Source organism: Astatotilapia calliptera, chromosome 22 (genome assembly GCF_964374335.1).
Source record: "Astatotilapia calliptera chromosome 22, fAstCal68.1, whole genome shotgun sequence".
Classification (NCBI taxonomy): Eukaryota; Metazoa; Chordata; class Actinopteri; order Cichliformes; family Cichlidae; genus Astatotilapia; species Astatotilapia calliptera.
Window position 1 is genome coordinate 12,815,604 of NC_137442.1, and position 13,407 is coordinate 12,829,010.

The window sequence follows — 13,407 nt, forward strand, 5'->3', positions numbered from 1 at the left end:
TGTGAATGTGGCTTGTTTGGGCACATTCCCAGATGCTCAGTCAGACTGGGAGTTAGGAGGCGTTCCTGGAACAATAACTAAGAGGTCTGTAAGGCGCAGAAATGTGTATCGTAATGCTAGAGGAAACCGCTCTACATTACACACTTCACCTGTCAGTGGTTTTAACGTTGTGCCTGATGGGTGGATATGGTAAGTGGTGTTCACGGGCGCCCGTGTTGGGGTAATACCAGCAGAAAACTAAAATTTTGAAGCAACAGATAAAGCTTCTGCCCCTGGCACAGAGAGAGACTTGTGATTAGGAAAAGAGTTATAGCTGCCAGGTACTGGCCTGCCTATGAAGCTCAATGCTGCCTGCAATTGAGCAGGATGGGATGGGAGGACAGCAGCAAATTTTTAAAGTACTGCTAAGCCATCCTGGAATGAAGTGAAATGACCACATGTCACAGAGATGAGAAGTGAGAGGGAGGGGACCAGCAGAGTGAGAAACGGTGCTGAGAGTAAGGAGAGATAGAAAACAGAGTGTGTCGTTCTAAGAGGAATATTTCAGGGTGGTAAATGGAGCAGAACTCCATTCCAGCTCCTCTCTTAACCTCCCCCGGTGTCTCATCCTGTGCATGCAAAGCATGAAGCCCAGGAGACAAAGAAAACAGAGAGGGAGAGCTGAAGAGACAACTTCAGGACTAAATAACACTGCATGAACAGACAGGTCATTTTACTCATGCATTTGTTTTAACATAAAAACACACACAGAGCCAAATAGCACAATTGCTATTCTTTCCATATTGTGGTTTAAATGGAAAAAAGGTGAAAGTCATTGACCCTGACCAAACGGGCAACTACACGAAACATAACTGGAATATGTTTGTGCTGCATTAACGTGCACGCTTTCAACTACTGCAGTGGGTTTTTAACCAACAGTAGGTCAAATGGCTATTTGTGTGAATAAAAAAGGGGGATGATACAGTGACGGACTCAAAATTATTACCTGACATTTAGTTGCTCTCAGTTGTGCAGGGCTGTACAGTGCCTTTCAGCTTATTGTTTTGGTTTTCCAGCACATCATTTTACTGTGTAAGCATCCAACCACTCTCAGAGCATTGTTTTTGGCTGCAGCAAGCAGCTCTTTTCATAATAAAACTACTATAACTCCCTGCCCAGCAACCACTGGCAGACATACAGTTAGTGGCTAGCTTTTGAACACAGTGGACCATTTCACATGAGAGATGGTGAAGAACACAGCTAAAAGTAGTAGAATACAAATGAATTTGCTGTTGCTCTACGTATTCTGGGTGCATAAATGGGCAACAGTTAGGGGTGAAATTCTCCAGATTTACTTGCCGGGCGATAATATGTTAGTTTACAGCTCATTACTGCTTACCCTTAGGCTAAAAACATGTTAGCGCTGGTTTAAATAACCCTTAATGTATTAATCATTATCAAATCAATGTTAAATCAATTGCCTTGTCCTCATCATATGAGTGAGGACAAGCCGAGTGGCTGACACTTATAAACTGCTGATACGTAGTACAACATGTTTTTCTTTAGGCTTTGTTTCTTGTTAATACAACAGTTTCTTGCTAATTAAGTCTTAGGAACTTGACACTTTTTGTCTATTTAATTTCTCCTAAATGGTACAACAAATGCATTATTAAAGACTGTTGAACAATTAATGGATTCATGCGCTCTAGTAAGCCTGATATGCCTTCAAGTAACCACTGCAGCTTCAGCAATTTTAATGTGTTTAAGCACACTTGGCATGCTGGACATACATCATGGTCACAATGTAAAATGTGTCACATATTTCCGGCATACAGTACATCACACTGAACATCTATCCATCGATTTCCTTAATCTCCCACTTAACCAAACAATTATTATAATTGACTGTTGGAGTCTATCCTTGCTGACAGTGGGCGAGAAGCATGGTACATCCCCAAAAAGGTATCTAGTGCAAAAATAGATGGATGTCCATTCACACCCAGACCCACACATCGACCATTATCGTGGGGTTTGTAGGGTTTAATACTAGCAGATGGCACTGAGGTGCTAGAAACCATGTAGTAGATGAGTAAGAACATTCCCTTTATGGTGCAACTCCACTGGGTAACATTTGATATCAGCGAGTGTAAGACTTTCAGGGCAATGCACTTTGAGATTGCTTCCTTGGTGGCGCCTCTATAATTACAAGTACTGAAGTCATCAAAGTGCACTAACTAAATGGAGCAAAGCAGCTCCAACAAGCCTCCCACCTTTTCACACATCCAAAGCTATTGGGAGAGAATGAATGGAGGGTTCTATCTTTCTATTGTTCATACAAGAATCCTTTACTGTTTGAGAGTATTTGAAGAATGTGATACAGTAATGCTATTAAAACACATTTTGAGAATAGGTGAACTTAACTGATAACTTTTCATACTGCTTTTTGACTCCATTAGTTTACAACGGTGACAAGGTGTGCAATCGGATGTGGCTTTTATGCATTTGTCGTTGTATGTGCCTTAACAGAGCCAACTAGGAAGTGAACCGTCAAGCTTTGTCTTCCAACAAGACTTGTTCGAGCAGTGCAATTTCGCTGCCAAAACAACACTCAGAGGAACATTCAAAAACAATGCTCCCCTTAAATAAATCAAAACGCTCCAGCAGCTTAGCTCAGTGGCAAAACCTCACACAACCACTGAATCATGGATTCAGCCATTTTATCTTTTCATGTTTTATTTTCTGTTGAATAGATTCATGTGATGTATCATTTAAGAGACGAGGCTAAGGGAATATAGCCACATAGTAAACTTGAAATCCTGCACTGGTTATTACATTATCAACATCAGTCAGAAAGCTATATGGTAAATGGACTGGTTATCAGTTTCATACCACACCCCATTCACCCATTCACACACATTCATACAAACCCTTTTTTTCTATGGCTCAGTGCTTTCTCGCTAACATTCATGTTAATGAACACACCAGAGAGAAACCTGGGGTTTAGTATACTTTGTTTTTTTTGGTTTTTTGGGTTTTTTTGTGTCCCGTTTGGATCTTTAGCCATCAGAATTGTTGTCTTAAGGCCAAGAAAGATGCCAAGCGGATTTATTTTACCAAGTGGATCATCATGGCCTTGCCATATTGGTCCATTTGATTGACCTTTATTACAATTATGAATTTATTTTATTTTCAGTTGCTACAAACGGGACAGACATGACTGGGGGATAGGACAGGGAGAAAGAATGAAAGAAAGAGAGGGAGAGAAAGAAAACCAAAGGGGAGAAGAGACTGTGAGAAGGGGGGGAAGAAAGAAAAAAAACCCCAAACAAAACAAAACAAAACACCTGGGTCACCTGTATGGAGAAAAAAAACAGAAGAGAAAGCAAACAACAAAGAGCAACATAATAAAAAAAAACGGCACCATCACAATAAACTAGCTAGCAGTAAATATCAGTAGATACTAAGTAATAAACGATATTGTGCAGCACGCAAGATAGACAGCACACAATGTGCTTTGAGGCAGCAGCCAAGAAAGCTGTAGTCCGCGTCTGTGAATACCCGTGTGTACACCTGTGTGCATACCTGTGTGGATCAGCATGCTTGCATTCCAAAGGTTTCTCCATGTAACGATCTGCTAGGGAGTGTGGGGAGCCACAGCCCCGTCCTCCAGGGTATGAAGCAGGTATGGAGGAGATCAAAACTCCAGACATCCAGAGTCTAGTATACTTTGGCATGCAGACTGGAGCAGCCAGTTACTGAAACACCAACAGACCAAGTAGTGGATGACCTGCTCTACAGCAACCCCTATATACTGTGCATGACAGTCATCATGGCCTACGGCTGCAGGGGGTTCTAGTGAAAGACTAAGTTAATGTAGTTTGTTATCAATGCAAACAAAATCTGACTATATTTTGATTTTTTTGGTGGATATCTTAATTACAGTAATTACAGTTATAATTCATTATTTCATTGCAGGAACGTGTATGGTGGCCCTGAGGGGCCAAAGGGACTGCAACTTAAAACACCAGCAATAAGAAAAACGCTGCAAAAGCACACAAAACACAATGGAAATAGGAAAAAGGAAAACAGAAATAGGAAAAACAGAAATAGGAAGAAAAAACAGATTTCCAAAAGCACAAGGGAAGTGTTTCTGGGGAGACAATAACCCGACGGACCAGTTGCAGGAACCAAAATATGCTAAGAATTGCGCTGGGAGACACTTAAAAGAAGTGGAGGATCTATCGGCTTTGTGAGGAAAGAAAAGATGAGAGGTAAGTGTGTTAGCCTAACTATTAGCCTAAAAATACATCATCAGTATTATATGGATCATGATAAAACACACCTAGCACGTTTTGGGTTCCTACAACTGGTCTGTCGGGTTATTGTTTCCCCAGAAACACTTCCCTTGTGCTTTTGGAAATTTGTTTTTTCCTATTTGCCTCTCAGGGCCACCGTAAACATGAGTCATCGTTAATGTCAATCAAGGAACCCATGACTTCTTACTTCCCAAAAGGGCTGATTTACAAACAATCCACAGGTGTACTGAAGAAATGACTCCAGCCACCTGGTGGACAAGTGAGGACTGGCTTTATAGAAAAATATGCAGGAATAGTCAGGAGGTGGTAATGGAAGAGGAGCTGAAAATCTGTCTGGAGACAAGATATCGAGACTATCAAACAGCCTAAGTTTCTTTTAAAACTCTGCAACTTTGTCTCATCTGACTACAGAAACAAAGGCTAAAGGTACCAGTACGACTGACTAGCTTGCTTAAATTAAATTCTCCTGAATACATGAGAGATCATTTTTAGTATTTAAAAAAAAGAAATCTTCCCAGGAAATCAGTGTTGCTGCAGATACAGATACTACACAGAGCCCTAAACTTTCAAGCTTACACACAACATTAGCTTGAGGACAAAGCGCACCATACCTCTTACATGCATGTGCGGTATATGGGTTTTCCTGTTATCTGATGTTTGTGGTATGGTGCACTTCACCACAATGTATGCAAAATGTCTGTGTATATCATACTGCATCTTAAATTTACTTCCTGCTTCAAAAACAGCGACAAATTAAACACGGCTCAGTGTGGCTCGATTTGATGCACATGCCCACTTTTTGGTTTGATTTGATATTTGACATCATCACCATGATAGTCGTGGTCAGGTCTACAGCAAACTTAATAACCCTAATCTGAACAAAGGTGTTGCCACAACCATCTTTACTATCTTCCTATTGAGGGAAAATGCATGTTACATTTGCTTCAGTGATCATGACTTTAGTGTACTTGTGTTTTCTGATGCTCATACTTTCAGTGTAGTTCATATCGGATCATGTTTTTAATTATTCACATGATCAAATTCCATACTTAAAGTGAGGCCCATGCCTGTATGTAAATAAAGTAAGTTAATATGAAAGGGTGTGGATGTAGCCGAGGGCCTCGCGGCTTCGAATCACAGAGACCTTATCGCCTCGTTTTCCTCCCATACGGTTCACGTTCAACCATTGCTCAGGCCCATATTGCATGATTGCACTGAAGGACCAGTATAATCAGTCATAATACTTTACAGATGTTATGGGTGTTTTTAAAGCCAATCCTACAGCCCCAGGCAGCCATATAAGAAAGCCCATCTGTGCATGGATGTCAGTTATGTGTGTGTGCATATAAGTATGCATGTGTAGCTGCAACAAAGGCATGATAAGAGTGAAATATGATGAATTAAGGCCACATCCACAGCTCAGGATGTGTGATTTATAGTTCCTTGCTCTGACCTGTCATTGACTAATCACCTGAACAGAAAGCAGCAGGTGCAAACTGATTTTCTGAACAGTGATTTCACAGATGAGACGCTACGAATTGCCATGAAACACGGCCAAGAAACAACACTAAGCCAGCAATGGCATGTAAATATGACAGTCCACATGATATGAACAAGAGAAGGCACCCATTTAAATCCCTGTAAGATCTGCCAGCACCCTTCCTAATCCACCTTCTAACATCCCCCATTGTGTTCAACATCTAATATCAACCATGAACCGCTGCTAAATGAAGAGTGGTGGTATACCACAGCCAGGAATTTACATGGACCGCCCGCTCTTGTGAAATAGGAAATGAAACATACGGAGGCTTGGAAGCGCTGTCAGATTCTGGATATTCCTGTGGTCTGGGTTTTCAAGATCCTGTGGCCCGAGCCTTTAATTCCTAATGGTGTAGAAAGCCAAGCTCTGGTCACGACAGGAAATGCCTTCTAGGTGAAACATCCACCCAAAAAGCATTCGTTCAGAAGTGTCAAACGCAAAAGGTTTCCCTCTAAATTGGATTGGTGCACTAGTAAACAAAGTGCTTTGTCATCGTGACCATGCTCATTTGGTTAGAATCCAGCCAGCTGCAGAAGTATTTAAAGAGAAATTCATGTTCTGCCTTAGTTAAAATGAGCAACTTTTGTGCATTACAGACAAAACTGTACTTGACGCTTCTGTGGAAACCTATTTATACGAGTCAAATATAACAAACGACGGGAAACAGAGCATTTAAAAAAAAAAAGTGTGGGAGCCTGGGCTTATCCTGTTGATTTCAATGTGTGAAAAAAAAGATGTGAAATTTGTAAGGTGTGTAATTTCTAATTTCCACTTCCCTGACAGTTTTTACCAGATTCTACTGGCACTGTCTACCAGGACAAATCCACATCCCAATGCCCCAAAAACAAAAAACTAATGATTAACATTTTCAAATGTGAACACATCTACATGCATGCAGCAGGCATTTATATATATCGGAAATATGTGAACTGACAAGCGCTGGGGATCGGCAGCTTCAATTTATAGTAGAAATGGCTCAAGTGCAAAGATAATTACTGATGTGTATGTTTTGCTTGTAACAATTTTCAGAAAATATTCAGCATGAAAATACATCAATGCTGACAGCAGTTTTATGGTTTAATGGATTTGCCTAAACACACACAAATTGGCCGTTATGTATTATTTCCATACTAAAAATTGAAGCAGAGATACTGCGATGACTTGGTAGGGTTGATCCTGTAAATTCGACTGTTTGTAAATGTTAGTGCGACGGCAGCGGATACGGTCGTGGGAGGCTGGAGCTAAGGAGTGTCATAAGAAGTAAATGCACATTCATACAGAGAGACACACTCATGGCACTCAGTGTGCACCGTTGAAGCAAATTAAGGAAGTCTTGGCAGCCTTTTAATGGTCTGTCACAGTCTAACAGGTTTAGAGTGCTTACAATGGACACAGGCACTAAGCCCGGCAGCTCGCACTTAATTGTTGAGAACCTGTGTGTGTGCGCATATGTGAGTGTGTGTACACTTTTAGAGATATTCTGCGCCTGTAACTAAAGTCAATGATTCTCATTACGAGGACAGATAAGATAACGCTTCATGCCTGTCAGTCTGACTGGTTCAATAAAATGACAATTCCAGCTGATACATTATGATGAATGTGGTGCCAATAAAAAAAGTGTTTCCAGCCACTGTTTGACTGTTATTGTAGAGACAGTGATCCTAAACCCGCGAACCTCATGCACAGTAACGTTCTCATTTATCTGAGTATAGGAAGCTAATTGTGTGTCTATTTTCCACGGAAAGGAATTCTGTTCTCTTAACAATTACAAACAAACCAACGGCAGACAAAGGCGAAGGCAAAGAAGAAGCCACGCAGGGCACAAACCCATAAGTGGATTGAGTTATTGACTCAAGCAGCCAATAATAAACAAAACATCAAGTGTCTCAATTTTCAAGTGCTGCCTGAAGAAATCAACATGGCAAATAAAACCATTTGTTTTTCTCTGTGTAGCCCATGCTCTATCAGCCAGCAAAATGGTCCACCAAGGACAAGGTGGGAGTGCCTAAAAACATCCCTTTAATGGCTGGAGATTCTGAGCTGTGTGACCTAGAATATGTTTGACAATCTTCTTTTAATTAGGCCTCGAAGACACGACTCATTCCAACTGCTGTCCCGAGAGCTAAATTAATTACTGAGACAAAGCCCATTCTAGCTCATGGCAAAGATGAATCATTGCAGTATTTGGGGAATGAGCAATGCGCTTCGTTCACGAGCTGATAAAAGAGGCTCGCAGTGTAAAGCTAATGCACTTCCTTACACATTGGCATCTGTTGCCTCTGCTATTAGGAAGTCCTAACTATTTTTCTCTTGGAAGGAACATTTCTTTGAAAAACATGCCATGAGGAAAAAAGCTTGGACTCCATGACAGCAGATCTGAATCCCTGCCTCACCTCCCCACTCACTCTTTTCAGCGTTACTTCACTTCCAGAGGTCTGATTACTGTGCTTCCTTTGTGGATCCACAAATAACTAATCTCAGCTCAGTTGCCTTTGTGCAGGCCCTGAGCCAGCAGTTGCACCCTCACCCTCTGCCAGAAATCAGGCCATTCATTCAGCTAAATGACAGTATCATCTGTCATCCAGTATAAATGGATGTTTGTGAGTTGCGGGTAATTAAGCTAATCACAACACAAAGAGTTGTGCCAGAGTTCAGCCCTCACAAAGACAGACAGTTGAAAAGGTGAGCTGGATGAATTTATAGCACACCTGCACCTAGTTTATACGTGAAAATGCAGAGAACCATTATTCTGCTGAAATCTCCATTGATGATGTTATCGGATATCAAACACAAGGGTTCATGATCAAAGTTAAATGCTGGTCATGGTTGTTAAAAAGACACACCGGAGCAACATTTTGCAGATTCCTCTCGTTCCCTTTTTATCTTCCTTTCCGTCTATTCCACCCTTTTTGATTACCGCCTATTGTATCACAGTCTTGCAGTGTCTCCTTCTGTCTCTTCTCTGAATTTCTAGACCTTGTGAATCTGGATATGTGCCGGGAATCCCTGCTAGCCCGTTTGTATTGACTGAATCATTTGCCAGTTTGTGCTCGGCACATCTAATGAGGTAACAATCAGAGTTTACTGAGGCAACAACAGTGGATTAAATTGAAGGTTTCAAAGGGATGTCCAAGTTCTCAGATAAAGGAGTGATAACATACCCAAATGTATTCATTAGAGGGGGAAAAAATGGATCTTGTTATGTATACCTGATAAGAGCATTAGTACTGCAGGGCATAACATTTTAAAATGTGTTCCAACAGTTCTTAAAACAATTCCCAAGCTGTGGGGAGGAAAGCTGGTTTTGTCCTCTGCAGCACGTGTGTAGGTGTCTCTATCTATATGTTATGAAGAGAGATGAACTCTGCAGCAGTATATAGACGCAATGCGGGCTGACCCTTGAGTTCAGAATGCATCCCCAGTCTTTCCACATATATCTTGTCACAACACCAAAGGAGCAAAAGGCCTCAGTTTTTTTATTCCCTCCAACATATGCACTCATATCTGCATGAATTCAGTTTAACTTGGTTATAAGCACATTACATGGACACAGTCAACTCAAGTAGACCATGTTGGTAACTCAATTCCCCCCAGTTGTAAACAATTAAACAGTTAAACGGCAAATACAAGACCACAATCCCAAGAATGCCTTACATGTGAAATAATGAAACACTATCACAACCATGAATAATATCTGGACAGGATAAACTGAGGGGACAACAAAGCAATGTTGATGTGAGGCTCTTTGATCATAATATGATGCAAAGAAGAAGCATACCATCAGAAATGAAACAGCTCACAGGTCACACAGTAAAAGGCGTTTATGTAAGGATAGAAGGTGACTAAAAACACATGCTCTTTTTCTGTTTTGTGTCAATCACACACAGAAAAAATAAAAGGAAAGCTTGCTTGCTATTTAAAAATCCAAGGATGTTGAGGTTGGCAGAAAGCATTACTTAGATTAGTTTTTACATAAAACATAGGGGGGGAAAAGTGCTTGTAAGAATGGGAGTGAATGAGGCAAATTGTATAAAGCACTTTGAGTGCCCAAGCACACTATAAGCACTATGTAAGAACCAGTCCGTTTAGCATTTACTTCAATCCCAGCTTTGATGGCAATTCAGTCTGCCCAATCATCACGCAGATATGCCTGATCACCTTTGTAGCAAACCTGATCAAAATAAGGATTAGGTGTTTTCAGCTGGAACAGCTAGTGGATCGGGGTTGGGAAATAACATCGTTATTCAACAGTAATTAGCAAAACAATGTTATGAACACATTAATTCACTCACACACGTTTCTTTCAAAGCTTCTTAAAACCCTGTAAACAAGATTCAAACCATATTCCTACTGTTTAAATATCAATTTTCCATCTACAGGTTTCTAGGCTTGATTGAAATGACTGTCAGCACTGACAATACATTTTATAAAAACATTAAGAACCTCAAGTCCTTTGAGTCTCATACAGTAATGGAAGAAAAAAAACAAATTTAGGAGCCTAACACTATGTTTCATTGTAGAGTTTTAAGTGTTTGTTTGCAAGCAGTCCAGTAGTTGTTGAAATATTTCAACCGGAACCAAAATATTGGACAGGCTGACCAACACTATCACAGAGAGCCTTCTATAATGGCTAAGCACACCATTGTTTTTCTTGTGACATTACCAATAAGTCTGATGTGTCACATGGCCCTCTTCCTATTGAAAAAACAAAAGTTGTATCCAAGATGGCCGACGTCTAAATGGCCACCATGGTCACCACCCATCTTGAGGAGTTCGCCTCCTCACATATACTAATGTGCCACAAACAGGACTTTAATATCACCATCCATTCCCATGTTATTACGGTGTATCCATATAAATGGCCCACCCTGTATAATCAAAATCAAGTGTTTCGGTGTCCAAGTTTATTATTAAAGTCTGCTTTAAACCACTAACCATCTCAGTAATTTCCCTGTAACTCCTTATGTGTAGTGTGAGAATGTCAAACAATACAATGGCAGAGGACACACACGCACACACACACACACGGCAAATCTGCAGTTTATGAAAGAACTTTGTATGCGTTAGTATTGCACAGTTGCTGGAAATAGGAGAATCCATCTATTTGACTCTCTTTTTAGTCACATCTTCTGACGTCTACGTGACTTTCTTTACTGTGTTTTGTCAGCCCGTGGTTCCCTGAGGGGTATTCACCATATTAAAAGTGGAAATGTATCTCCTTCCATTGTAATTACAAACCCACTGAAGGCAAAGCTTCTTGATCTCTGCTGGATCCTAACTTGCCTTTCTGTTTCCCCCCCTTTATTTACTCACCTCTCTTAGCCGGAAGGACAGACACACGCTAAGCTATCAGTTCTGTTTTCTTTCCTTTCTGTTGGGCATTCTTTGCATCTAATACGCCTGAAATTACAACAGCATTTGGAGGGGCAATAACAAATTGACGGATTTACAGGGGAAACGAACTTTCAGAGGGGTATCGGTTTCAGTGTCTTCGAGATATACTGGATTTCAATTCCATATAAATATAGTATGTGTTGTCTATGAGAAGCTTAAAACACAAAGCAGACTCAAAAGCTGGAACCATTCTTTGGTTTACTGTAAGTGTCTGGATTAGCCATCTCTAGTCACTGTAAATCTTCCTTGAGGCCAAGTGTTGAGGCCAAAGCATGATAGTAGGGAAGAAATTACCTTCTGCAGGGAGAAAATGAAAACTGCCAAAAAGCAAACAAGTATCCCTACTGTCCCATGAAAACAGGGCAGTTAAAGCCAGCTAAACCTGCGATGGTTTGATCGCAGAGGGCCAAGATAAGGGCAGGAGTTTGATGATCCTGTGGTGATCAGCAACCAAGACAGGTTAGACGTGGAGTGTGAGAAGTATGGCTTAGCAACATCGTACAAAAACACATACAGAGCAATAGAGTGGAAAAGAAGAAGAATAAAAGAAAAAAGAAAAAGAAACGGTCTGTTGTGAATCTATCTTCTCAGTTTTTTAACAATAATAAAATCATGTGTGCCATTACTATGCATTTTCGGAAATTTGAAAATTTGTGGGGTTTTAAACAATGATGCAATTAAAAAAAAATCAACCCATTAGAAATTGATTGACACTTTTTTCTTCAGTCTACAAAGTGATAAACAGCCACCCAAATGATAAAAAAAACCCCAACAAAACCAAAAAACATAATATTTCTATTGTTTTTAAATCCTGTCCAATCTAAAGTTAATTTCACTACCAATGCCAAAATGTTACACTTTCTGGTGACCTACTGTATGCAAAACCCAGATTTCAGTCTCCTCACTCCCACAAAGTGAATTATCACTAATATACATGCACTGTATGTGAATGCAGAACATATAGGGCTACACACAGCAGAGAATGGAGTGTGCTGATAATAACTTCCTCCCTTTAAGGGAATACGGACACTAATCCTACAGATGGCTGTTGCCTGGGTGGATATCGAGCTTTGAAACGCTTCATGAAGATCAGCACTATTTTCCACTGAGGAAAACAATGACCATGCTCAGTCAGAGGAGGACAAAAGTGGCTTTATGATAGCTCTTTTTTAAATTGTTTGTTGCATAAAAAGAACTAAGACACTCATGGGTCCTGTGTGTGCAGATGTTGATGACTGTGCCTGATATCTCTGGTGGGATGTGGCAGCAGGACAAGAAAGGACCGTAATGCTCCCAAAAACTTATGACAACTGATCGAGCGGCGCCGCATCTACAATAACAGAATCAGCATTTATGTCTGTTGTGGAATGTTCTCTGTTGTTCTTCAACAGTATTGTGCAAATGCTGGAACCAAAAACAGAGCTCTTATTTGCCTCAGGTAGCAGAAGTGGTCTAATTGACAACAGCGGCAGAGATGGTGTTTGTTAGTGATGGCGACGATTTTGTACTGCAAGCAAAAGCAGGACTTCTGTATTGAAATGAAGCGTACACACACAAAGAACAGTTAGGGCTCTTAAAGAACAACCGTTTTCCACCTTTCTAAAAAGTATGAATGTGTCCTTTAGTGTGTAAGAAATAACATAAAAGGAATGCTGGATCTGGCAGCTGATGTACAGTGATGATTATCATATCTAAATCCAATCCAATTTCTTTACACGGAGGCGCTTCAGGGGAGTCTCAACATGCAGGCAAGTAGGCAGCAGGGAATTCGCGTGGTGCATATGTAAGATGAGAGAATACCAGAGTGTTGTAATGGAAAAAAGAGAAAATGAGAGAAAGATTTGGTGTGAAGCCTTGTAAAATACATTTATTACAGGAAGAAATACAGAGAGGGGGGAAAAAAAGCTGCCAAATCTTTGTTTCCAGCTCTGTGACTGTGACAGCAACATGACGATAATAAAATTCCTCAATTTGGCTTGTGCCTTAGTTCCAGTCACACCCCAAACGTTACATTAGAAAGGCAGATAGCACAAATAAAGTCAAATCAGACGGATTGCAGAACAGCAATTAATTCCAAGGATAATGACAAGGGAAGCCATCCAGAAGTGTCTCTACCTCAATTAGTCTCTCATTGCACTGCCGATGCAGAGGATGGATGAAAGAAAAACAAATTAAGTT

At 40.5% G+C, this 13,407-nt stretch overlaps 1 protein-coding gene across 3 annotated transcripts in view; it reads right to left on the reverse strand.

Annotated features, from left to right (window-relative positions):
* Window positions 1-13,407, reverse strand: part of rbms3 (RNA binding motif, single stranded interacting protein) — a 291,822-nt gene that overhangs the window by 206,202 nt on the left and 72,213 nt on the right. The gene's annotated exons all lie outside the window — the stretch shown is intronic.